The 26,000-nt window shown below is 41.0% G+C and overlaps 1 protein-coding gene across 2 annotated transcripts in view; it reads right to left on the bottom strand.

The window, feature by feature from the left end:
• zgc:152774 (uncharacterized protein LOC553526 homolog) overlaps window positions 1-26,000 on the bottom strand; it is a 132,121-nt gene that overhangs the window by 51,606 nt on the left and 54,515 nt on the right. The gene's annotated exons all lie outside the window — the stretch shown is intronic.

Below are 26,000 nucleotides of genomic sequence, written 5' to 3'. Positions count from 1 at the left end.
TTATTTACAATATAACCTTATTGCTATATACAATTGACTTAACCTTTAGAGAACTGACAGCTCCAGCAGATTTTCTCTGCGCATTGCGTTATCTTTATAATTTTGTGTACCTGGAGGCCAACATATTACTCCTACATGTTAAATGTTCCATTTTAATATTGTCCAGGGTGATATTCCTGTACTGATAGAAGGATCAATAATTTACTTGCAAGCAGTAATAATACAATGCCTGGCCACTTGCAAAATCATTTTGCAGCAGCATTTCCCTGGCCCCAGGGTGGCTAGCTGGGATGCAGAAAATAACTCCACTGACAATTCTCCTAACAAATTGATAATTTTACAATCCCAACACATAAAAACCCACACAAAATTCTTTACTTTGCAGGGAAGTTTCCCAGCGGTCAGATGCGAAGTAGCTGCCTGCCTCTGTTTAGTGGGAAACTAATTTAAATATTTAAGGATTTTATTAGGGTCGATTCTTCAGGCCTGCCAGTGACCAAGCAGCTACCCCCATCCACCCTACTGCCTGAAGAGGCTGTCAACTTCATGGAGGTGAGCTCCCTGAGGCTGTCAGGAGGACCACTGGAGATGTACGCTCCATGCCCCAAAGAGGGGGCAGCAGTAAGGAAAGCCATCTTGAGGGACCTGTCTGCTTGATCTCCCCGATTTTTATTTTACTTATCACTGAGCCTTCTCGATCACCAAGCTACCTCAGCAATGCCCACCTTTCCCTGTGCGGACTGCCCAGGCTCTACAGCTGTGGGCCCTTTAATTGGGTCAGTAACATTGGGATAAAAACAAAAAACTGCGGATGCTGGAAATCCAAAACAAAAACAGAATTACCTGGAAAAACTCAGCAGGTCTGGCAGCATCGGCGGAGAAAAGAGTTGACGTTTCGAATCCTCATGACCCTTCAACAGAACTGAAGGGTCATGAGGACTCGAAACGTCAACTCTTTTCTTCTCCGCCGATGCTGCCAGACCTGCTGAGTTTTTCCGGGTAATTCTGTTTTTGTTTCAGTAACATTGGGAGCCTGCCCTCCATTCTTAATTGGTGAGTCCAGTAATGGCTAATTAGGAAACCACCTCCAGTAAAGCTGCTGAGCTGCTCCCACTTCCTGCAAGTGTGTTCTCAGCACTCCCATTTCATCGTCAGGGTCCCCAAGCCTGCAGTAAAATCCCGCCGTTTATGTATAATCTAATGTCCGTTTATGCTGCAGGATTGGTTTCGAGAGCAAGAGCAATCACAGAGCCAACTCTGTAACATCAGTGTTTTTATACAGTCCAAGTGTCATTGAATTTCCCAAATGCAAGAGCCTAGCAGTATTAGCACAATATAAAGGACAGAGTGCCATTACTGGAGGTATTCGAAACTTTTCCTCAGGTGTGCTGGCAACAACAAAACTAAATGGCATTGGCCATCAAGTTGAGTTGAAATGTAGATACATTTTCCTCACGATCCTAGCCAACACGTATCCCTCCATCTACAATGGGGGAATAAAGATTATTGATTATCACTGTTTTGGGGGTTTGCTGTGTGGAAATTGGCTGCCACATTTCCTACACTGCAAGTGTTCATATTTCAAAAAGTACTTTATTGGCTGTAAGGTGCTTTGAGATGTCCTAAGGTTGTGAAAGACGCTATATAAATGTAAGAGTTCCTTTCTTTCAGTTCCCTAGGTGATTTCTAAGCTACTTGTTTGAGTCAACACTTTGTTATCCACATTGTTGGCCTGAACAGACCTTCTCCCAAAACAAGGAAAGTTTCAGCCATACTGGCCTAGCACAAAGAAAGGTGGTGGTGGTTGTGGTTGTTGGAGGCTAATTATCTTAGCCCTAGGACATTGCTGCACCCTGCACAGCGTCCCAGGCCCAACCATCTTCAGCTGCTTCATGAATGATCTACCCTCCATCATGAGGTCACAATTAGGGATATATGCTGATGAATGCAGTGTTCAGTGCAATTTACAACTCTCAGATAATGAAGCAGCAAGATCTGGACAGCATTTGGGGTTGGGCTAATAAGTGGCAAATAACATTTGTACTACACTAGTGCCAAGCAATGATCATCTCCAACAAGAGAGATTCTAAACACCTCCCCCCGTCATTCAATAGCATTGCCATCGCTGAAACCATAAACATCTTGGGAATTACCACTGACCAGAAACTTAACTGAACCAACCATATAAGTACTGTGGTTACAATAGCACATCAGAGGCTGGGTATTCTGTGCCTCCCCAAAGCTTTTCCACTATCTGTAAGGTGCCAATGAGTAATGTGATGGAATACTCTCACTTGCCTGGATAAGGACATTTCCAGCATTCAAAGCTCGATAACATCCACAACAAAGGCCCACTTGATTGGCAGCTCATCCACCACCTTAAAAACATTCACTCCTTTCATCACTGGCATAGTGTGGCTGCAGTGTCCACCATCAACAGGGTCCAATGCAGCAATTTGTCAAGGCCTCGACAGCACTTCCCAGACCCACTGACCTCTACAGCTTAGAAGAACAAGTATAGCGGGTGCATTTTAACACCCTACCTGCAAGCTCCCTCCAAGTGACTCACCATATTGACTTGGAAATACATTGCCATTCCTTCATTGTCACTGGTTTAAAATCCTGGAATACACTACCAAACAGCACTGTGGGAGTACTTTCATCACAGACAGCAGCAGTTTAAGGCAGTGGCTCACCACTATCTTCTCAAGGGCAATTAGGGATGGCAATAAATCTTGGTTTCACCCATCATGTTCACAATCTATGAACGACTAAAAAAACTTAGAACTGACTTATGACAATTCTGAGCAATTGCTCATGCACAAATTTTGTACAGTCACTTCAAATTCAGTTCCTTAGCTACCAAATTCATCCCTTTCCCTGGTAATTGCCTGAGACTAAACCACACTGTTTGCAACCCTGGTGTCACACTTGATCCCAAGATGAGCTTCCGACACATCTTCGCACCATCAGTGTGACTGTCTATTTCCACCTCCATAACATTGCCTACCTTCACCCTGTCTCAGCACATCTGCTGCTGAAATCCTTATCCATACCACTGTTACCTCTAGACTTCACTGTTCCAATGGACTCACGGCTGGTCTCCCACATTCTACCTTCTGTAAACTTGAGGTTATCCAAAACTCTGCTGCCCATGTCTTTCTTTGCACCAAGTCCCATTCACCTATCATGCCAGTGTTCACTAATCTATATTTAATCCGTCTAACAGTATCTTGATTTTAAAATTCTCATCCTTGTTTGTAAATCCCACCATGACCTTGCCCCTCCTTATCTCTGTAATACCCTCCAGTCCACAAGCCTCTGAGATATCTGCGCTTCTCTATAACTCCCTCCCTACATGTCTCTGCTGTTCTACCTTGCTTTCTTCATTTAAGACACTCTTTAAAACCTACCGCTTTAACCAAGCATTTGGTCATTAGACCGAATATCTTCTTGTGTAGTTCAGTGTCATGTTTTATTTTATAATGCTCCTGTGAAGTGCCTTGGAACTTTTATTACGTTGAAGGAGCTATATAAATATCAGTTGTTGTTGTGGCAACAAAATTGCCCTGCAGTGTAAGCAGCACAGAAATGACAACAAAGGGCCAAATGCATTACAGAATTACTTCAAACATAAAAAGGTCTTTTTAAAATGGGCCAATAGGCACATACTGAAGTTAAAGCCAAAACTCCTTTGCCAAAAAACCTTATCAATTCCTTCATGTACCTCCAAGAAGTGGTAAACTTGTGAGCAGGTTGGCAAGCTATGAATGAAATCAATGTTCTCATGTCTTCAGCACCAAAAAGATTACATCTGTCTGATTTAATACAACATTTTGGGATAAAATATACCCTGTATACTACAGCAATGTCAGTTCCCATCTATGTTACACTAAATAATGTTCCAGTCTGTGGTGGCATGCACCTGTTGTGTTCTGTGGTATAAGCCTGTAAAACAGTCTCTGCAGGTTTCCTAAGTAACATGCTGACACCATCTCTGCTTAAGTTGGAAGTAAATGAGGCCCAAATGTCAGAGTAGTCCCTAACAGTGAAACTGAAATGCTGTGGATGATTTAAGGCAGAACTTAATTAAGTCTTTGTAATGTATGACTTTTGGCTAGATGCAGCAATCAATAACATCGTGATCCAATAAGCTTTCAGACTCGAAGGTTGAAGTACAGCTGATGTAACTTGAAGCTGCACAGAGTAGAAAGTTTCAAGTTTCATTCCTTGTCTGTGCTGATTTAGCTAGTTTCAGGCATTACTAGTTGGATGTTACAATTGTCCTCAATGCATCTAGGCCAAGGGATGTATAGCCATCTTTTAGACACTATGGCTGGATATTAGCTCTGAGGCAAGGAGGGGACAGGGAGTGCTGTTTTGAAGTCAAGAAACTCACAAGTACAGGTTTCTCAAAGGACCACAAATATTGTTCAATTGGTTTCCCACTCACTGCTAGCCTAACAAGCTGGCTGTGGCACATGGCTGCAACCAAACTGGGCTGACAGCAGCCTAGTAGGAGGAGTGGGAGAGGTCACTGGGCTGCTGGGGTAGTGTAATGGGTGGTTGGTAGGCTTAAGGGAACACTCTTGCTCCACCTAACCCACAAAAGTGCTGTTAAGACAACTGATTTATGAATTCAGCCTCCTATCACCTGCTGGGTTTCTTGAGGTTAGGGAAACCCAAGTCCCTGTAAGAATAGAATCACTGTTAAATTGAAGGCCACAGCCTCATTAAAATATTTAAATGATAAACCCACCTCCTTAGCCCACCACTGTTAAAACTGGAAATGGGTGGATTCAAAGTATTTTGGGTTCCTGCTTTAGATTTTTAACTTTTCAACCTCTCTCCCTAGCCAAACCATCTTTTTATTTGGGGGTGTGTGGTTAGAATTCCCTCCCCCACTGTGCTACTGCCCTCTGGAGTTTTCTTCCATAACCACATTGTAGCATTATTTTCTGTTTTAAAAACCTACTTATTTGACCATGCTTTCAGTTACTATGTCCCAAGTTACTTTGTTTTTTTTGATGTTCCTTCAATAAAGCATTCTGAGACAGTCAATTTGAGGAACATTGTATAAATACAAGTCATCATCAGAACCAAACTCAACCTTATTTTCACCTGCTGTTCCACAGCATTCTTTCCAACAAGGCTCACTGAGTAGTCAGTAGGAACTGCTGTCCCTCTTTTTTATTCAGGTGGGCTGATGACAACTGTAGTTCCCCAGTTAGTACCTTTGCTAAAAGTAGCTATACAGCACAGATCAGGAACAAAACTTTGGACTTTCTAGTCTGTACAGCTTTGAATTACACCAGCAATACTGTGATCTTCTAGACCAATGAGGTTGCTCCACATATTCTTTGGCTAGTTCAAATACTTATTAGATCACTGCAATATCAATAGGTGCATCTAACAGAAAGTAATGTGAAACCACAGAAACAAATTCAAGGGAGGAGCCCAAATGTGGAGTCAAATCCATTGTGTGAAGGAGTAAACGTTTACAATAGCAAATATATATTAAACTTAACTACAATGACACATGATAAGTTTAACAAGTGAAGAAAAATTAAAATAAATTAATTCAAAGTAAATGCAGACAACTTCTTTGTAAATTATCGCTAGAAAATAATTTGCACAATTGCACATAGTGACTTGGCCACTGACGGTTGGGATTGAGCCTTTATGGTGGGTGAATAGTTTAGTTTGTGGTCTTTGTCATCCCGATGTATTTTTATTTAATATTTACACATCTCCAATGTTATTTAAGAATCTCTGCATAAACTTTGCTAATAGCTCAATTTGTAAATGTGCTGCCTGTTGCAATCATGATCTCTGATCTGCAGTAAGTTAAAATACCTGGGCAAAGAAAAACAAATTGGCCAGAATTCCCACACATTATTGGTATTCATTGACCTTGTTGGTAAATGTATACATCAGTAGGTTTGGAAACAGCTGTAATACCTCCCTGTCATTATTCAGAATTTAAGCTCACGCATGAGGAATCAAGGAAAAGTTTTTTTTTAAATTGGGGCTGAAATTCCTCAAGTTCTTTCAGTCTCTCACTGTAACTCCAAATGAACTCCCTGAGAAACACAGTGACCAAATGTAGTGGCAGCTTTCTGCTGTTTCTGAGAGTTTCTGACTTGCCATACAAGGGGCTGTATCTCTGCCTGCCTTTACAAGGAAAATTTTGTCTGGTAGGGATATAGGGGCTGGGGATAGTTGAAAGCAGAGATGGGAACTATCCAAGCCGAAGTTTTCCACTTTAAAAAAGATTGCCAAAGTGACCCAGGAAACTACTGATCAATGAGTTTGACAATTGAGTAAGTGTGAGGAGTTCATAGAACTTTGTGTCCTAAGTTATATTCTTTGGGTGGGGCTTTGTCAGTGGTGTGCTGTTCTCAACGGAGGAGCAGGAAGTTTGCCACACTTCCACTCTCTTGCTTCTTCCCATTTCCTACACGATTACAATTAAAATTTAAAGTGCCAGCGGTGTGCACAGGAAACGTGCAATTCTGTGGCAGGGGAAGCTTTTCAATGGTGAAACTCGCCATCAGCTGACGATGCTGCAGTTACGGGTGGGCTATAAAAGAGCCTCCTGGTCAACCATGGAGGCTCTGCATCACAGCCACAACTTTCCTGCCCTACTACTTTACAATAAACATAAGACTTACTGAAAGCACAGAGGTGTTTTTTTCAAATTTAAATTTCACTCAAATATTTCACATTACATTGGTTTCACTTTAATCACGTGTGCATCATCATGTTGAGACGAGCTTAATCAAAGAGCTAAATGGACTGACATACCTTATGGTTAGCATGCATTGATGGTTACAGCAGGGTTATGGACATTTTCTTTATTATGGAAGAAACAATGTATTTTTGTGTTCACTCTTTATTGAATGTTCATGTTAGAAACATAGGACTTAGGGAGCAGGAGTAGGCTATTCAGCTCTTCAAGCTTGCTCCACCATTCCAAAGACAATGGCTGATCTGATTGTGGTCTCAACTCCTGCCTGCCCCCCATAACCTTCGACTCCCCTTTCTGTCAAAAACCTATCCAACTGAGCCTTGAATAAATTCAATGACCCAGCCTCCACTGCTTTCCGGGAAAGAAAGTTAGTGTCTAACGTTGTATTCACCAGTCTGTTGGACATGGTTGAACATGCAGGCTCAGCTGGCACTCCCTTCCACGCATTGTAAAGAGCATCGTCCAAGATCACTCAGCAGGGATAACTGAAATGTTGTAGGTGAACTCAAAGCCCTGTAAGGACTCTGCCAGCCAATACCCTTCACCAGGAACCAACATAGGTTGATAAGGACAGGATGATGGGTGATTGGGATTTGCTGTGAGTAAAAACTTAGGCAGCCAAGTTTTGAACAACATCAAGTTTACAGAGGGGGAATATGAGAGACCAGCCATGCATGCATTAGAATAGTTAAAGTCTAGAGGTAACAAAGGCATGGACGAGGGTTTCCGTCGAAGATTAATGGAAGCAGAGATGTAGCGGGGTGATGGTATGGAGGTGGAAACAGGCGGTCTTAGTGTTGGCACAGGTGTGTCATCTGAAACTCTCCTTGGGCTCAAATGTGACACCAAGGTTGCAAACAGTTTGGTTCAGCCTCAGATAGTTGTCAGGGAGAGGATAAGTCTGGAGCTCAAGAACTGAGTTTGCAGCAGGGACTGAAGACAATGACTTCAGTCTTCCCAATATTTAATTGGAGGAAATTTCTGTTCATTCAGCACTGCAAGTCAGATAAGTAGTCTAATAAGTTAGCAAGAGTCGAGAGAAGTAGTGGTGAAGTAGAACTGGGTGTTGTCAGCGTACATGTAAAAGCTTAATTACCTTCAGATTGTGCCGCTGAACATGTAGACGCAGAACAGGAGGGGGCCAAAGATAGACCTTTGGGGGACACCAAAGGTCATGGTGTAGGAATGGGAAGAGAAGCCATTGCAGGTGATAACAATCACCCAGCTGAGGATAGCCTTGCCTTGCTGGGTGACAGTGGAGAGGCATTAGAGGAGCATGGTGTGGTCAACCATATCAAAATTTGCAGACAGGTCAAAAAGGACAAGTAGGGATAATTTACCTTTATCACTGTCACACAAGCCGTAAGTTGTGACTTTGATGAGTGCCATTTCAGTACTGTAGCAGGGGCAGCTGATCAGATGGTCTCAATCTTAATGACAAAGTAGTCCAGGAGTTTCTTGCACTTATTGTTGGAGATGAAGGTAGAGGAGACAGGAGGGAGGGGTATAAGAAGACAGTTTGCAGTAGAGAAAAGAAGCCAGGGGTTATTTTTACATTCCAGGATGGCCTTCCTGAGGGAGATGGTGGAAGCAGTTAGTATTAATTCATTCAAATGAAAATTATATTTTTCTATCAGAAAATAACATTTTGGAATTAGTATAAGTAAATGGAGATGTGGTGTGTGGCAAGTATAGTATGCTTGGAAATAATAGACTTTGGACCTGTGGCTATCAAATCTTTCCACCACTGGAATTTTCCTCCTTATGTCTGGCTCTGTTGTGGAATAATTGATAGCGATTGATTAGCATGATTGATCAACAACACGATTATCGTTGGATGATAATCATCAGGATGATAGAGGGCATATTAGATGGACCATGGTCTTCTATCATCCAGCAATTCCTCTGTTCTCTTGGCTCAGTCAGGAGTCAACATACCTCAAAAGGCCAGTATATGGAAGTATGCTGAGAGGATAGGCATACAGATCAGTAAAAGTGGGCCCCACTGGCGCCAGGAAAGCAGCATGCACCCTCAAAGATATTGAATCATTTTCTTTTTTTTTAAAAAAAGGAACATAGATCACCCCAATGCTCATACATAATGGGTCCTGGAGATGTACCTATCATGGATATTGTGCCTATCTAACCACCAGCCGCCGCACCCCCCCCCCCCACCCCCCGGCACATAAAAACAAGGTGCCACCATATTTGTCCCAAAGCCCCTGGTGGGGTCAAGGCTGGCAAACCTAATCCCAGATTAACTGTTGGAATTGTGTTCTAAGGAATTTGGAGCCAGGGTGTTTTGTGCTTTCATTTAATTTTGTGACCTGGTGAACAGACTTTTAAACTGACAGCATGGTGCCAGGAGGTTGGTGTAGCTTTGCTCTTCCTGTAATTGCTGTAATACATCACTAAGTAGTCTTATATCACAGGTGCTATCACATCATTTTTAGCCATCAGCATTATGGAAGAATAATGAAGTAAAAGATTTCACAATTCCAAAGTAATACATTCCAACGATATCACCCAGGCATTCGGGTACAATGCTATTGATCAGTGTGGATTAACAGCCAGTGTAAAAATTGCATCTGAAAGGGGATCCCATGATCAGAAATCTTTTTTAAAATTACACTGATGTGAAAATACTTCTAATTCTTAGAGTTAAAAGAGGATCTATCCAAACTTTTGTATTGAGGAAAAAGATAAGTAACCTGATTTTATCTGATCTTATAATATTTTATTTTTAAAAATGAGTTGAAGTGCTGGAGGTAACAAAAGATCACATGGCTACATTTAAGAAAAATCTCACAGGTAGTTCAGTTTCAAGAATTGAAAATAGATTCAGAGTGTGGAAACAATGAAAAAGCACATGATTTAAACAGGTTATGATACCAGGGTACATTATTAATACTGCCCAGCCAAATCTGCATTATCAGAGAGGTAAAAACTTGGGGCAGGATTTTGCGCTCCCTGTGCGGGTGGGGGGGAATTCCCTGAGCCGAGAGTGCACTCTTTCACGCATGCGCACAAAAGAGTCCACTCATCTCCCTGAGGCTAAGTGCTGCCTTGGGGAGATTGTCTCTACTGCACAAATTATTAAAGATAGAAAAAGAAAAATCCCTGACATGTCCCCTCATGTGACAGTGTCGCATGAGTTCGGACATGTCCATAACTTTTAAAAAAACTTTTATTAAATTTTTAAAACCTAAATGAAACCTCATCACGCCCATGGATGAGGTTTCATGCCTTTTCTAATGCCCGCCAGAGTTCCCGGCCTGCCCACCAACCTTAAGGTTGGATGGGCAGGTCCATTAATTACTTAAATGACTCTGTCAATGGCCTCAATTGGCCACTGACAGGTCAGTGGGCGCACAGCTGATTTTGCTGAGCCCCCGCCTACCTGAGTTCCGCCTGATGTCACCGCACGTCATTTTACATGTTGGTGAGCAACCCCCCCCCCCACCCCACCACCCGCCGGGAACATACTGCCCTTGGTGTCTAATTTTTAAACTTTCTTAGAAAAGTACTCTAAACTTTAAAATGTAATTGGTGGTAGACATCTCTATTCTCTTTTGCTGAAAGTTCCTAACCATACGCATTATATATACCATTATTTTTGAAATTGGAAAGTGCATCAATCGTAGAAATGGTTAGTGAGAGACATCAGGCTTCAATACCTTAAACGTCACTCTATGAAGTCTTATCAAGTACAGAAGAGCACACAAAGCTGTGATCAGTTCCTTAAGCTGTCTTTAAATTTTAAGTATCAAGCTTTTCGCCTAACTTTTTCTAAAGCAAGTGCACCCACAATACTTGCAGCCTGAAATTATAAAACAAATCTACTGGTATATACTCAAGTGCCTGGCATCTAACATTTAACCACATTGTTAAAGATTTTCCTTCTTGACCAAAACTGGACACAGTACTCAACATGTTGTCTGACCAAAGCATTGGACTACTTATGACAGCAAGGCAAGTTGCTAATTTCCACTGGGTTATTACAAGAAAACAACTTAACGGTATAATGGTAATCAACTTGCAGCCCATAAGTTGTAAAACTAAATTTACCTGATATTTTATCTGGTGTCAACCTACAAATTAACAGTGGAAGGTATTAGCTGATCATAAAAATGCCACCAATTTCACCTAGTCTGGCCTACATATGGCTTCCCCCAATACTTTGTGGTTTTAATGCCCTCAGGGGTAACTGTGGCAGGACAATAAATACTATCTTGCCACATTTCAAGAAAAAAAAAGCATTGCTGGAAAAAAGCATTTTGTCGAAGCTTTGAGACGCACTCTTCAGGGCAACCGCAAGAATACCAATTTCAGGGGAGGCAACAACTTTATACTGCATGAGAAGAGAGTGCTTATTGGTTGGCAAGCGGACTCTGATTGGTAGAGGCATTGCCATTGAGATTGCACCATTGATGGTAACTGACAGTTAACTGCCAAGCATCGTTTGAAATTTAAAGCAGGCAGCTTGACCCTGATTGGTCAAGGCATTACCCTGAGGAATGAACCAGTGAATGGCTATCACTTATTTTGTTTAGCTGAAACAGGCGCAATGTGCATATGTGTGTAATGGACAGGGTTCTGTGTTTTAATATATGTAGCTTCCAGTACACACAAATGCGCCACACTGCGAGCCTGACTATCTTAAATTAGCTGTCAGCATAATTCTTAGCACGCTGAGGATTACTTAGCAAATGTTGTCCGATTGAAGAATCACATTGAATGTTGAACACTGTGTTTTGAGTTTTACAAGCATGGGCTGGTTGGGTACAATCTGTACCTTGCCCGCTGCAAAACAGCAGCTGAGACATGCTGTTTGATACAATCCGCCAGTCTTTGGGACGTACAGCCTACATACCTAGCATCACAGTGGCACTGAAATTCATATACCACATTACTCATTTGTGAGATAGTCAGAACGTCTTTTTGGCTTGACAGCAGCATCCTGTTAGTGGCGAATATCACTCATGTTGCTCCTGCACAGTAGCAGCGTGAAACAGCTAGCTTCACCTGTTGCTCAAAGTTTTGAAATAGCTTGTCCTTCCAGGGTAATCTGAGGTAGACTGGGCATTTTTCAGGACTGAAAGTGACGGCCTTAGACCCATTCATGAGTTAGCGTGAAATGATCTGATCAGGGTAGCCAGGATGTCTTTGATGCGCCCTATTTCAGCATCAAGCTTGAATGGTGAACAAATAGCTTAGGCCCTATTTATGAGGTTGCTGATAAGGCCAATCTTATAGCACATGGAACTGTAAGAATCCCAATGCATGTATTGACCAGTGAAGGTAGAGAACTCCCTGGCAGGTTTCTCAATTAGTATGTCAAGGAAAGGGAGTTCATTTGACTGCTCCGCTTCAAAGGTGAATTTGAGCGTAGGATAGAGCCCATTAAGACATGCAAGGAAATTACTACATGCCATTAGGGGTTTAAAGAGAGCAAATGTATCATCCACATATTGGCACTGATGAAAAATTAAAACAGGATACAAAATTTTTGCTTTGGTATAAAAACACTCAAACAACAACTTACTTTTATAAACTGCCTTCAACACAGTGAAATGTCCAAAGGCATTTCACAGGAACATTATCAAACAAAGTTTGATATAAGAACATAAATAGGAGCAGGAGTAGATCATATGCCTCTTCGACTCTGATTTGCCTTTCAATACAATCATGGCTGATTTTCTGCCTCAGCTCCTCAACCTACTCCCCATATCAACAGCATAAGCATATGTAACAATTTTACTCAAGAGAGAGACAGGAAGCAGGAAACTATAGGTCTGTTAGCCTAACATCTGTCATAGGGAAATTGCTAGAATCCATTATTAAGGAGTTATAGCAGGATATTTAGAAAATCATAATAGGATCAGACAGAGTCAACATAGTTTTGTGAAAAGAAAATTATATTTAACTAATTTATTAGAGTTCTTTGAGGAAATAACTTGCAAAGTGGATGAAGGGGAACCTGTAGGTGTGGTATACATGAATTTCCTAAAAGCAATTGATAACATGCCATATCAAAGCTTACTACACAAAATAAGAGCTCATGATGTAGGGGTAACATATTAGCATAGGTAAAGGATTGGTTAGCTAACAGGAAGCAGAGTAGGAGTAAATGGGTCTTTATTGGGTTGGCAAGTTGTAACTAATGGATTGTCACAGAGAACCTATATCAATGGCTTGGATGAAGAGACCAAATGTATGGTAGTTAAATTTGCTGATGACACAAGATAGGTACGACAGGAAATTGTCAAGAGGAGATAAAAAGTCTACAAAGGGATATAGATAGGTTAGATGTGTGGGCAAAAATTTGGCAGATGGCGTGGGAAAAGTGAACTTGTCCACTCTGGCAGGAATAATGGAAAAACAGTAATCTATTTAAACGGAGAGAGATTGCAGAACTAGGTGGTACAGAGAGATCTAGGTGTCCTGGTATCACAAATAGTATGCAGGAGCAGCAAGTGATTGGGAAAGTAAATGGAATATTGGCATTTATTGCAAGGGGAATGGAATATAAAAGTAGGGAAGCCTTACTGCAGCTGTACAGGGCCTGCATGAGACCACATCTGGAGTACTATGTACAGTGTTGGCCTCCTTATTTGCAAAATGATATAATTGCATTAGAAGCCATTCAGAGAAGGTTCATTCTTCTCATTCCTAGGATGAAGAGGTTATCTTATGAAGAAAGGTTGAACAGGTTGGGCCTATACTCATTGGAGTTTAGAAGAATGAGGGGTAATCTTATTGAAACATATAAGATCCTGAGGGGACTTGATAGGGTGGATAACAGCAGATGTTTCCTCTAATGGGAGAGACTAGAACTAGAAGACACAATTTAAAAGTAAGAGGTCTCCCTTTTAAGATGAGATGAGGATTTTTTTTTCTCACGGAAGGTCATTAATCTGTGGAATTCTCTTTCCCAGAAAGCAGTGGAGGTTGGATCATTGAATTTATTCAAGGCCGAGTTAGATAGATATTTATAGATAAAGGAGTCAAGGTTATGGGGGAAGATAGGAAGGTGGACTTGAAACGACAATTAGAGCAGCCAGGATCTTATCAAATAGTGGAGCAGGCTCGCCTGGCCAAATGGCCTACTCCTATTCATAAGTCTTATGTTCTTATCTTAGGATAAGTGACTTAAAGCTTGGTAAAAGAGGTTGTTTCTAGGGAGCATCTTAAAAGAGGAGAGGTTTAGGGAAGGAATTCCAGGGTGTAAGGCCTCAGCAATAAAGGCACGACCAGCAACATTGGAGTTATTAAAATTGGGGATGCACAAGAGGCCAGAACCGGAGGAGCGCAGGCATCTCAGAGCGTTGTTGGGTTGGAGGAGGTTACAGAGATAGGGAGGGCTAAAGCCATTGAAAAGGATTTGGAAACAACTATGCAAATTTTAAATCTGAGGCATTGCCAGAGACAGCCAACCTAGCACAAGGGTGAAAGGTGAATGAGATCTAGTACAAACAGTTGTTGAAGAGTGAACTAATTCTTTTATAAAAGCAAAATACTGTAGATGCTGGAAATCGGAAATAAAAACAGAAAGTGCTGTAAATATTTAGCAAATCTGGCAGCATCTGTGGAGAGAGAAACAGAGTTAACATTTCAAGTCAAATATGACTCTTGTTCAAAACGTTTTTTCAATTAGAAACGTTAACTCTGTTTCTCTCTCCACAGATGTTGCCAGACCTGCTGACTGTTTCTAGCACTTGGTTTTCATTTTAAATAATTATTTTCCTTTTCTTGAGTGAACATTTGCACAGGATGAGAATATACCCTTTTGTACTCTGAATACTACTGAATGAAAATCCCACTTTTCTTTGATTCTAAAACTATGTTTTGTATTAAGATCACTGAAATCAGAAAAGCTGGGAAAGGAACCATTGCTGAGTCAAGACACCATTATTAGGAATGAGTGCCATTTTCACAAATACTTTTGACTAGTCATGCTTTCCTCATTTTAACTTTAAGTGACATGTAACAGGAAGTAAAGGTTTCCCTGAAGATCTGCAGCAGTATAAACAGGAAATTACTCAATAAAAATAACTTTAATGATCAGCTATAAGCAAAATACTTGGTGAACTATATCTATCAACTTTAAGATTTGGATAAATTTCCTAGGCAATTAGAAACCAGCCTTTTACTACTTGTCTTGTTGATGTCAGTTTTTACCAAGCCATTGATATTAGCAATGCCAACTTCCCTTAGACAGTTCGAAAATGCAGACTGTAGGCGTCACTGCAATCTCCCCCCATGTCCAATGTCTGGGCCAGATGTGTTACATGATGTTGACACATCCTCTTTGGCTATGATGGGTGGGTGTCCAATTCAACTGCAATGAGGAAGTTACATTTCATCCAGTCATTCTGTTTAAATGCAAAGATATCAAGTTGCTACAATGCAGAAACAGAATTTCTTACACCACATGTAATGGTGTGATCTTGCAAAATACTTCTGCTCAATTCAATCTAGTTTTCTCCCTTCATTTTCAGAAGGAACTAACTAGAGTATGGTTTCCATGGATACTTGCAGCATTCACTATGTGAGAATCGAGATACTGAGTTTCATCAGGCTATTTCACCATGAGACTTTTGATAACTTAGCCTCGCCCAATGTTCATGTTCAAACAAACATTCCTACTTAGGATTGATTTCCCCTCCCCTAGATCATAGTTGCTGACATCCATTTCTGTCCCAAATAAAATCAACTAATTCTGTAGACTAGGGATTGAATCTGGGAACTCCCTGGCTGACATGGCTCAGCTACTCACTGCCACTGAGAGGGGTCTATTTTGGCATCATCTATCAATAATTACAGATATACTTCTCAACTGAAAATAAGTACATGTACAGCACGTTAAAGATTTCCTGGCTGATCCAATGGAGAATTCAAGATAGCATGCATGTAAACTATAAGTATATAGACTATGATGTATGATCTTGAATGCACTGACAGAAATAGTAATGGAAATAAATTCAATAGTAACTTTCTAAAGGAAACTGTACCTGAAAAGGAAAAATCTGCAGAGCTATAGTGTAAAGGTGGAGGGGGACTAATTGGATAGCTTTTTCCAAAGACACAACAAGCTGAATTATCTCCTTCTGTGCTAAGGTTCTGTGATTAATATGCACTGGCTGGACCTCAGTAATGTGAGATGTATTTCAGCTAATTTACAGTCAATAACAAACCTCAAATCTTAAAAGCCAGAAATTTGACTGTGATGAAACAGAAGAAAATCTGAGTTATCAGGCACTCAGAACTTCATCAACCACCGTGATTCGAACTTGAACTGTGATATGTGTAGCATTGTAAGTACTATACATACTAAGCTATCTGCTGGACACACCATCAATATAAATATTAATCTCAAGCCAACTTTTCTTCTAAGTGGAGCTGGTGTCATCTGATATGTTTAATCCTGACTATAGATGTGAGAGATGATGCTTATAAAACCAGTGTTTTCTGATGTGAGTTTCTATCGGCTCATTCTGCACTCAATAGTGTAGAAAACAGCTAAGGTTGAAGAGGGAAATACAGAAGGTGAGGTAAATCAAGAAATAGTTAAGTGATACCAAGCTTAACCAAGGTTTCAAAAACTTCTAAATCGGAGGAGGAAGTGAAGTCCGAGGGAGGTAAGAAGTACATAGTCTTCATGCACAGGGAAAAATGAGTTAGAGCAGGAGTCTCTATTTCAATACAGTGAGAATACAGGGAAGAAGGCAAAGTGCATGTAGGCAAGCATATCTAAAGCTCAAGAGGAACTAGAGAAGAAAATGGAAAGCAACAACAAATGGTACAATTCAACAGAAACCCACTGGAAAGAAACATTGGGGCTTATGTATGATATCTTCCATATCTTCAACAAGCGAATGAAATCAATAATCCTCCTCCCAATGTCAGCACAGCTTCACCCCTCCACACAATCCCTTCAACCGGCCCTCCAAACCCCCACCAATCCTAGGATTCAAAGAGCCTGCTGATGGTCATTGTCAAGGTTCAAAATGAATAATGGTCATTTGATTATCAAAGGGCTGACCACAATCAGTGAAAATGTACCTGAGCAAGAAATAAGCCTTTAGTAGAAGTGCAGAGAAAATGGCCTGTGGAACGGAATTTCAACTCTTCCAGTCCTAATTTGGTTTGCCTTGTTTTAATACTGACCTAAGTCTGAAGTGCTAATAGCATAAAATGGCATAGTTCCTTTCTCTACCCCCTTTTATATACCAAATTGAAGCTCCAGCCTGATTCAGGGGAGGGCTTCAAATGTCAGCTACAGGACTGACTGAAAGATCAAGCAGATCCTTAAATCAGTGGGAATCCAGCAGAAATCAGTTCCACTGGAGCTTGCAACCTCTATACCATTCCTTTAGCGCTTCAAGTCATGGCTGTACAAAGATGAAAAATAGCCTGTGAAAAGAACATTCTCTTTGACTTGACCACGATGGATTACCCCTCCTCATTCTTCCCGTCCCCTCTGAAGCATTTGATATGGTTAAATACACCATTCTCCTCAATGACTCTCCTCCATTAGTTCAGTGGGACTACTCTCACCTGATTCCTATTATCTATTAATTGTATGCATATTATCTCAAACATCATCAGCATACATGAATCAGCTTTCATGCATAACGATAATCCCTATCTCGTCCCTCCATTAGTTCTGTTCACCTCTTCACTGCCTCGGTGTTGTCACACTGTTGGTCTGACATCCAAGAACACAAGAATTAGGAGAAGTGGGCCATTCGGCCCCCCAAGCCTGCTCCATCATTCGATAAAATCGTGGCTGATCTGATTGTGGCTTCAACTCCAATTACCTATCTGCTCCCCAAAACCCTTGGCTCTGTCATCAAAAATCTATCTAACTCAGCCTTGAATCTATTCAATGGCCCAGCCTCTACTGCTCTGGGGTAGAGAATTTCACAGACTAGTGACTGTCTGAGAAAAAAAAATTCTCCTCATCTCAGTCTTGAATGAGACACCCCTAATTTTTAAACCATGTCCCCTAGTTCTAGGCTCCCCCACCCTATCACGTCAATGTGTATAGGCTGAACTTGCTCAACCATTCCTCATAAGCTAAACCCTTCATCCCAGGAATCAGTTGAGTAAACCTTTTCTGAACTGCTTCTAATGCAATTATATGCTTTAAGTAAGGAAAACAAAAAATTGTACACAGCACTCCAGATGTGGTCTCAACAAGGCAACGTACAGCTGTAGCAACACTTCCCTACTTTTATAGTCGATTCCCCTTGCTATAAACAGCATATGCCATTTGCTTTCCTAATCACCTGCTGTACCATCTGTGATTCATGTACAAGGACACCCAGATCCCTCTGAACCTCAGAGTTCTGCAGTCTCTCTCGATTTAAATAGTATACTGCTTTTCTATTCTTTCTGCCAAAGGCAACAAGTTCATATTTTCCCACAGTATACGCCATCTGCCAAATTTTGCCACTTAATTTCCTACCTTTGTGTCATCAGCAAATTTAGCTACCGTACATTTGTTCCCTTCATCCAAATCATTGACATAGATTGTGAATGGTTGACACCCCAGCACTGGCCCCTGTGGCACTCCACTAAGCATAAGTTGCCAACCTGAAAATGACCCATTTATCGCTACTTTCTTCCTGTTAGCTAACTAATCTTCTACCCATGCTAATATGTCACCCCTTACACCATAAGCTCTTACTTTGTGAAGTAGCCTTAGATGTGGCACCTTATCAAGTGCCATTTGGAAATCCAAGTACATCATATCTACAGGCTCTCCTCATCCACTCTTGGATGAGCCACAGTTTCCTTTAGCTAAACACTGCGAAAAACAAAGCCAACATCTTCAGCTTCTGCCCCAAACTCCCTACTCCTGCCAATGATTCCAAACTCTTTTCAGTTACTAGGCTGGATTTACGGCCTTTGCTGTAATCACCCCACCGGTATGCGTGCCAGTTCTCTGGCTCCATCGCATCTCCATGCCATTTTTAAAGAGGCAGGATCGGGGCTGACAGGGTTGCTTAGCTACTTGTGGTAGATAGTTGATCAGGCTCAAGAGCAGCCTAATTGAGTACAATTAAAGTAGGTCAACTGTAATTTTCCAATCAGCCTTCAGTCTCCCACAGGTAGCGATGGCCAGTTTAGGTGCTTGGAGGGATTTAAAATGCTGGAGAGAAGGTGCTCCCAAATTGAAGCTCCCCCCTCTTTTTCTTACCTTCCATTACAGTCTGCTGCTCCTTTAAAGGTGGAAGGCCTCTGATTTGCCCTTCAGCTTTGAGAGCCCATCGCTGCCCTTAATTGGATGGTAAACCTGCCCTCTGGACATTAATTGGCTGTCTCAGGAAAATCACAGGGAAGAGGTACACGTCCTGGAAACATGTCCTGACCTCTATTGCTTATCGCCAGAGAGAATTCCATCCACTGTTTCAGGCTGAACCTGATTGTTTGTAACCCCTATATCCTAACTGAGTCCAAGCTGAGCTTCCAACCCTGTATCCTCAGCATCAAAAAGACCTCTTACATCCCCCTCTATAGTACTTTCAGCCAGCTGTGTGTATTCACATGGCAGAGAAGAAAGAAATTTTGGGGATAAAATTCTGGCACTGAAGGTGATTAAATGAGTTCCACAAGATCACCGTGGGGAAAGACTCATTCACAAATTACCCACGTACCTTTTGTACTCTATGTCAGTCATAGTTAGGAGCTCGTTCAGCATCCTTTGAATGTTTGCAGAAAATGTGTACTCACTGAATAAGGGGAAAACTTGTTCTAAAGTTTTATGATTTCTGTGAACAGAAAATCTTCCTAATAACTTAATCTAGTTCTATGCTTATGTAACTTATTTCCCATGGTCCTTCACATCCAATCTTAACTCATATAGCCGACCTACATAGCCCAAACCTAATCCTCTCATTATTTTAAAAGTCTCAAGCAAGTCTCCTTTAAGTTTGCACTTTTCTAGAGTGAAAAAAGCTCTCTAAGCCTATCAAAGTTACTTAAAGTCTTTAAACTAGGTATAAAATTGTGATTCTCCTCAGGACTTTTTTTCCCCAGGGCCTCTATATCACTTAACATGTAAGGGGACCAAAATTAGAGGAAGTATTATAGACAAAGCCTGACCACTGCTTTTTGGAAATTTCATATTTTTTGGGGCCAATCATCTTGATTTTACCATAAAGGTACAATCCCATTACACCATCAGCCCTTACCAGCAATTTCTCTGTTGCTTCTACTTGCTGCTTGAACAGTGGCCCACTAAGCCTCTAATCACCATCATCCTCTTCTTTAACAACACATCCTCTTCTATTTGCCTGAACTTGTTCTCATTCTGAACAATTTATCTTTTAAGTCTTCTCATTTCATCCCAATAAAAGGTGTCACCGTCAGTCACTGCATTGATCTCAGCATTTGTGGAATATATGGGAGATTCTTTTTTGCAGTCCTAGTTAGGTCCACTCATTGACTGCTTCCATCATTGCATTGATAATGCTTCCTCTCCTTAATCCAACCTAGCAGATTTCTCCACTATGGTAGAATTTGGAGGCAATCCCTCATCAGTACGTTACAGATCACTGATTCTTGCCTCACCTTCTTGAACTTCTCCCTTTCCTCGCTAGCATTGCTTTTTCCACAGATGCCAATTACCAGTCAAAGATACTTTCAAATAACAGCTTATGTTTCTACCCCAATTTCTCTCCTTTACATTATACCTCCTCTGATGGCCATACTTCCACATCAGAGCTTCTGAAATATTTTCCTTTTTCCTTAGCTAAGGTTTTTGATTCTTCCACTCCCCTTCTAACAAACATATGATCCTCTTGTCCTTACCTTCCATCTAACAGTCTCTGCATACATCCAATTATCTTCTGCCATGTATAAAATCTTAGACCGTAGGATAGCATCACTGAATCTTACAGCACAGAAGGAGGCCATTCAACCTGTCACTCCTGTGTCGGCTCTTTTAAATAGCAGCAAATGCACTCCTGCACCCCAGCTTTCCCCAATAAACCTGAAAATTAGTCCTATTTGAGTAAATGCCCAATTGCCTTCTAAAAGTTCCAATGGAATCTGATTTCACCGTCCTTTCAGGTAGTGTGCTCCAGGCCTTAACAATCCTCAGAAATAAATTTCTCATTTCCCCTTTAGTTCTTTTGCCAATTATTTTAAATCTATGACTAGTTACCAATCTACTTGCCAGAGGAAATAGTTTCTTCCTATGTGCTCTATGACAACCTCTCATAACTTTGAATACCTCTATTAAATCACCCTTAACAAGACAGAGAGAGAGAGAGAGAGAGAGAAGAGGGAACTTAGTGTACTCAGGAGAGACATACCCATTCTGTAACCTGTCCGTTAAGTGTCAATAAACCACTTTAAAGCAAGTACGAGAGCAATCTGCAGTCTGTCTAGGGAAGATAGGTCATGTATACCATCAGCCAGGAACCACACCAAGAGTACATAGAACATGGTGGTGGTCCAAAACATGGTAGCAGCGGTGGTGACACCAATCTAGCCAGAATGGTGCCATCAACAGAACCATGGTGAGAGAGTGAAAGAAAACTAGGTAGCAGCTTACTTACAACCCTACCAAAGGAGACTGCAAACTGGAGAAAGGTAACGATGTCTGTACCCATTTGAACGTCTTGAGGGCCCACAGAGAGTCCAAGCTTGGGAGTTATGGAAGAAGCACTTCCTCCAATATTGAGCAGCATCAGGCCTTCATATTAAAGAACAAAAGCAGCAAATCAGTTTGTTTCTTTATGCCATAGGTCCGGTCACAGATGGCGTTCTTCTGAGGCTGGAGATAGAAGAGTCCGTGCAGACTTTGACACAGTTTTCAAAGCCTTTGATATGTATTTTAGCGCTAAGCACAATTTGATGATGGAGCACGCATGTTTTAACCAGAAGCCAGGAGAATCAGTGGAATTATTTCTCACTAACCTACATCACCTATATCTTGTGGATATAGGGTGCTGAAGGACGAGCTGATCCATGACCACATAGTCATTGATGTCTGGGTTAAAAAGCTCTCCGACTTTCTACAGAGCAAAGACGACCTCACTTTAGATCAAGTGGCAGGCTGAACTCAGAAATAAACTGGGCTATAATTCCAAGGCTCCACGTGACTCCATTAACTGGGTAGGCCCACAGGCAGCGGCTCCACCCATTCCAAAGCCCGCCAAAACAGATGAAAGGGCGGGAAACTCCATAGAAACCATTTTGAGATGCTTACGTTGTGCTGCAAAGAGGCAACACAAAGGCCAAGACTGCCCAGCAGGATGCATGGAATGCTTCCAGTGTGGAAAAACTGGATATTTCAAGCTTTTCTGCAAGTCCAACAATTTAAATCAGGGAAGAAGCCAAGAGAATATTTATGAAACACATTCCCATCTAAGAAATTGGAAATCAAGACAAAGGCGAAATTACAGAGTTTCTAGGAGAAGTCAACAGTGCAAGTTAAAACCAACTTTAAAATTGATACTGGAGCTGGCATACCATATTAGCAGATTATCTAGATTGGCTTCAGCTAATATCCGTTCATCCATCAGATATCAAATTACAAGGTCCAGGTGGCACAAACCTTCCAATGAAAGGCAGGATAATTGCTCCTCTTTGCTACAAAGGGCGACAGGTTGTCGATTCTCTCTATGTTGTTCACAATCAATGTACATTCTTATTGAGTGAAGATGTTGGCGTACTACTAGGAATTCTGGAAAAAAAACAAATGACGACCAGCATTTGGAAAGCTCAATTTCTTTCATGGAACAATCTTCGATGTTTTATGTAGAATGAGTGGATTTTCAGCCTATCGCAGCTGACAGAGTTTATTCAATCAGCAGTGATTTCCTTTCCATCACAGAAATACATCCACTAGGCCCTAGCCGGATAATGAGGTTATGGATCTCTCCGTTCTTTATGAAGCTAGGCCAGAGGTGGCAGATACAGAAGGCACAGCAGCAGATAGCGGCCAACTTCATGAAAATCTTTTGGACCTGAACTGGCTCTTTCCTGAAGAAAATAATGAGGAAAAGGCTGTTGCGACATTGAGTGATTTGTTGGAGGATGAGGTCCTAGAGGTTAGTCTGCCATTCCAATCGACAGACGCACCATTACGAAATCTTTGTTGTCTTTTTTGAAGAGTCTGCTGTATTTCGTGCGGCTGAACAGCATTCAGATCTTTATTCCACTGATCTATCAATGCAATACCTAGTCTTTCGCTGGTTAACCAGGAAGAGTTTTCCAGGCAGAATGACTTGCTTAATTCCATAGAAGATCACACTGCCAAAAAGTTAGTAGCACCTGTTTCCAAAGGTGAAAGTAAACTGATGTTCATATTTCAGCCCCAGCTGAAGATCTTCTTCCCATTAGAGCTGTTCTTCAACACAGATGCCATGGCAAAATCTTCAGAGCTGCGAAAGGTTCAGAATTCCGTTCAGGAAACATGTTTCCAAGATGTTCATCTACAAGAAACTACAGAAAATATGTCTTCATATTGTCTTAGAGATTCATCCCATTCTAAAAAACGGTATTGTCTTATCTTCGTATCCTAAAAGAATATTCCCATTGCCCACGATGGACAAAGTGAAGTAAGGAAATGTTACCACTGTCTACAGAAAGAGAGCTTCCTTTTCAAAATGTCATTGGGAAATCATCTCTTCTTCATTTCCTGAAATGCCTACAGGAATTTGTCGTTTTTCTTCTCGTCATCTAGATTCAACAGAATTTCTGATCTTCAATACCTTTTTCATCTTCAATGCAGCATTGAATGATTTGGCTGTAACAGTCTTAATTGGAGTTGAAGATCCTTCATCTTCTCAGGTAATTCTCCCATGTGCTTTGAGGAAACAGAACATTCCTGAACGTGTCTTAGTTTTTTCTCTTCTGGTTCAAGAGAATCCATGGGTTGACTTCCTTCAGTCTTCTCTCTTGCATCCATCTTTTGTTGCAAGTATCCACAATCTTTACAGTTTAGCAGTTCTGGATTCTACACTCTGATTGCCAGCAATAATGCAAAGCCAAAGTCCCAGTTTGCTCATGGTGATGACTTCCAAGGAAAAGAAGAACGCCCACACGTCTTCCCAAAGGGCCGAGAACTGTGAGAGATTAAATCCCTCATAAGAGTGACTTGTGGAGGGGCAAGAGTGGCAGTTAGGCAGAATTTGTAGTAAAAAGGGAGTTGCAGAAATATAATGTACATGGTTAAAACATAGTTTCATGTTGTTGTTAAGAAGTTGATAGAATATTTGGTGGAAGGTGTAGTGTAATGGGTTAATAGAATAGATATGCTGAAATGTGATGTAAACTCTCTCTTGAGAGAGGGAACACATTGTCCTCAGAAGAGATGTAACTACTCTATAACCTGTCCTTTATATAGTGTTAATAAACCAGTTTAAAGCAAGTACCAGAGTAAGACTACAGTCTGTCTAGGGAAGATAGGTCACACGTACTAGCAGCCAGGAACCACGCCAAGAGTACACAGAACATGGTGGTAGTCCAAAACAGTGACCAGCATTGTATACAATATTCTTTGAGGCCTAACTAGAGATTTGTAATGTTTTAGCATTACTTCCTTATTTTTGAATTCAATGCTCCCATTTATAAAGCAAAGTATCTGATAACTTCCTTAGTTGCATATTCAACTTGCCCTGCCACCTTCAAAAATTTGTAAATATGAACCTCCAGGTCTCTCTGTTCTTGCACTCCCCTTGAAAATAATGGCTCTGTTTGCTGCTGACGCCGTGCATGTGCAGTTCTAGTGTTTCTCCGCCATTTTTACACTTTTAGCACAGGTCTGGATGCAAAGTTTCCGAACCTGGAATGGGTGAGGGGGTGGGGAAGTTGGGTGGTAGTGGGCTTGGGGAAGCATGGGCCTACAGCATTTAAAGCTGTGGCATTGATGCATGTCCAATTCACAGTCATTCCCTACAGATTGTTTGCAATTACGCTAACTCATCCCATTAAATTTACACTTTCTGCAATATAGGATATTAGCATTTGTTGCATTTCTTCTTTTCAAATTTTATTTAGATTATGAACCAAGTCTGTCCCAATTACTCAATACTAAACATATTATGGCCCACCATCTTGTTTGCATGGAACACGTAGCAGAATTATATCCTGTGTGCAATCAAGAAATTAACTGCTTTCCGACTGAGCAGAGTGACATCTGCACAAAGCAGTTCGCATGCGTAGACGGCCATTTTACATTGGCAGGAGACACAGTGGAAAATACCATTTAAATTATACTGCCTCTCCATGTTGTTTCTCCTAAAATGCATCACTTCACACCTATCTACATTAAATTGCATCTGCCATGTGTCTGCACGTTTCACCTGTCTGTCTACATTCCAACTGAAGTCTGTTACTATTGTACTATTCTTTATTGCATCATTCACACCATTCGAAATGATAGTCCTTATGCACAAGTCCAGGTCATTTACATACAGCAAGAAAAGTAATGGCTCAATAACAGCCTCTAGGGCACCCCACTGCAAGCTTCTCTTCAGTCAGCAAAATATCCACCCAATACTCCCTGCCTCCTATTCCTTAGCCAATTTAGTATTTAAGTTACCACTGTCCATTTAATATCATTTTTTAAAAAATGAATCAATGAAGAGGTAAGTATTAAATGACTTTCATCACCAAGCATATCCTCCTCTCTTCTTCCTGCTTTCCAGAGGGACCATTCTCTCATGATACCTTTACCTATTCTTCTATCACCAACTCCTGGTTGCCATTTCTCTTACACGTGTAACTGATTTTCAGATCTCCAAATCCTCCTCCTATGTGAAACAGCAATTTACATGTACTTCCTCCAATCTAGTATACTGTATTTACTGTCAATGGTGTAATCTTTTCTACATTGAAAAGACCAAACAGAAATTGGACAGCTGATTTGCAAAACATCTTCACTCTTCTAAAAGTGCAGCCTTAACTTCCCTGTGGTTCATCACTTCCATTTCTGCAATGCTTCAGCTAAGCTCAATGCAAACTCTGTGACCCATTTTCTTATATGCTGTCATGTCAAATTCTTTTATCAGCATTTGTTTTCATATATGCCTTAAAGCCAAGCCTTTTCATTGCTGCTTTCACATATTTTTGTTCTTTTATTACCTTTTCACTGGTTGAGATAAGCTTTGTACATTTATTATCCACTGATTTTTACTTCATTCCTTTGCAAAAGAAACATTTTCAAGCCATTAAATGAAGTCATTTCCAATCTCTGACAAAAATCAGCATACCTCACTGTTAAGTT

The sequence above is a fragment of the Carcharodon carcharias genome, chromosome 9 (genome assembly GCF_017639515.1).
Source record: "Carcharodon carcharias isolate sCarCar2 chromosome 9, sCarCar2.pri, whole genome shotgun sequence".
In the NCBI taxonomy this organism is placed as follows: domain Eukaryota; kingdom Metazoa; phylum Chordata; class Chondrichthyes; order Lamniformes; family Lamnidae; genus Carcharodon; species Carcharodon carcharias.
This window is presented reverse-complemented; position numbering and strand designations above follow the sequence as displayed.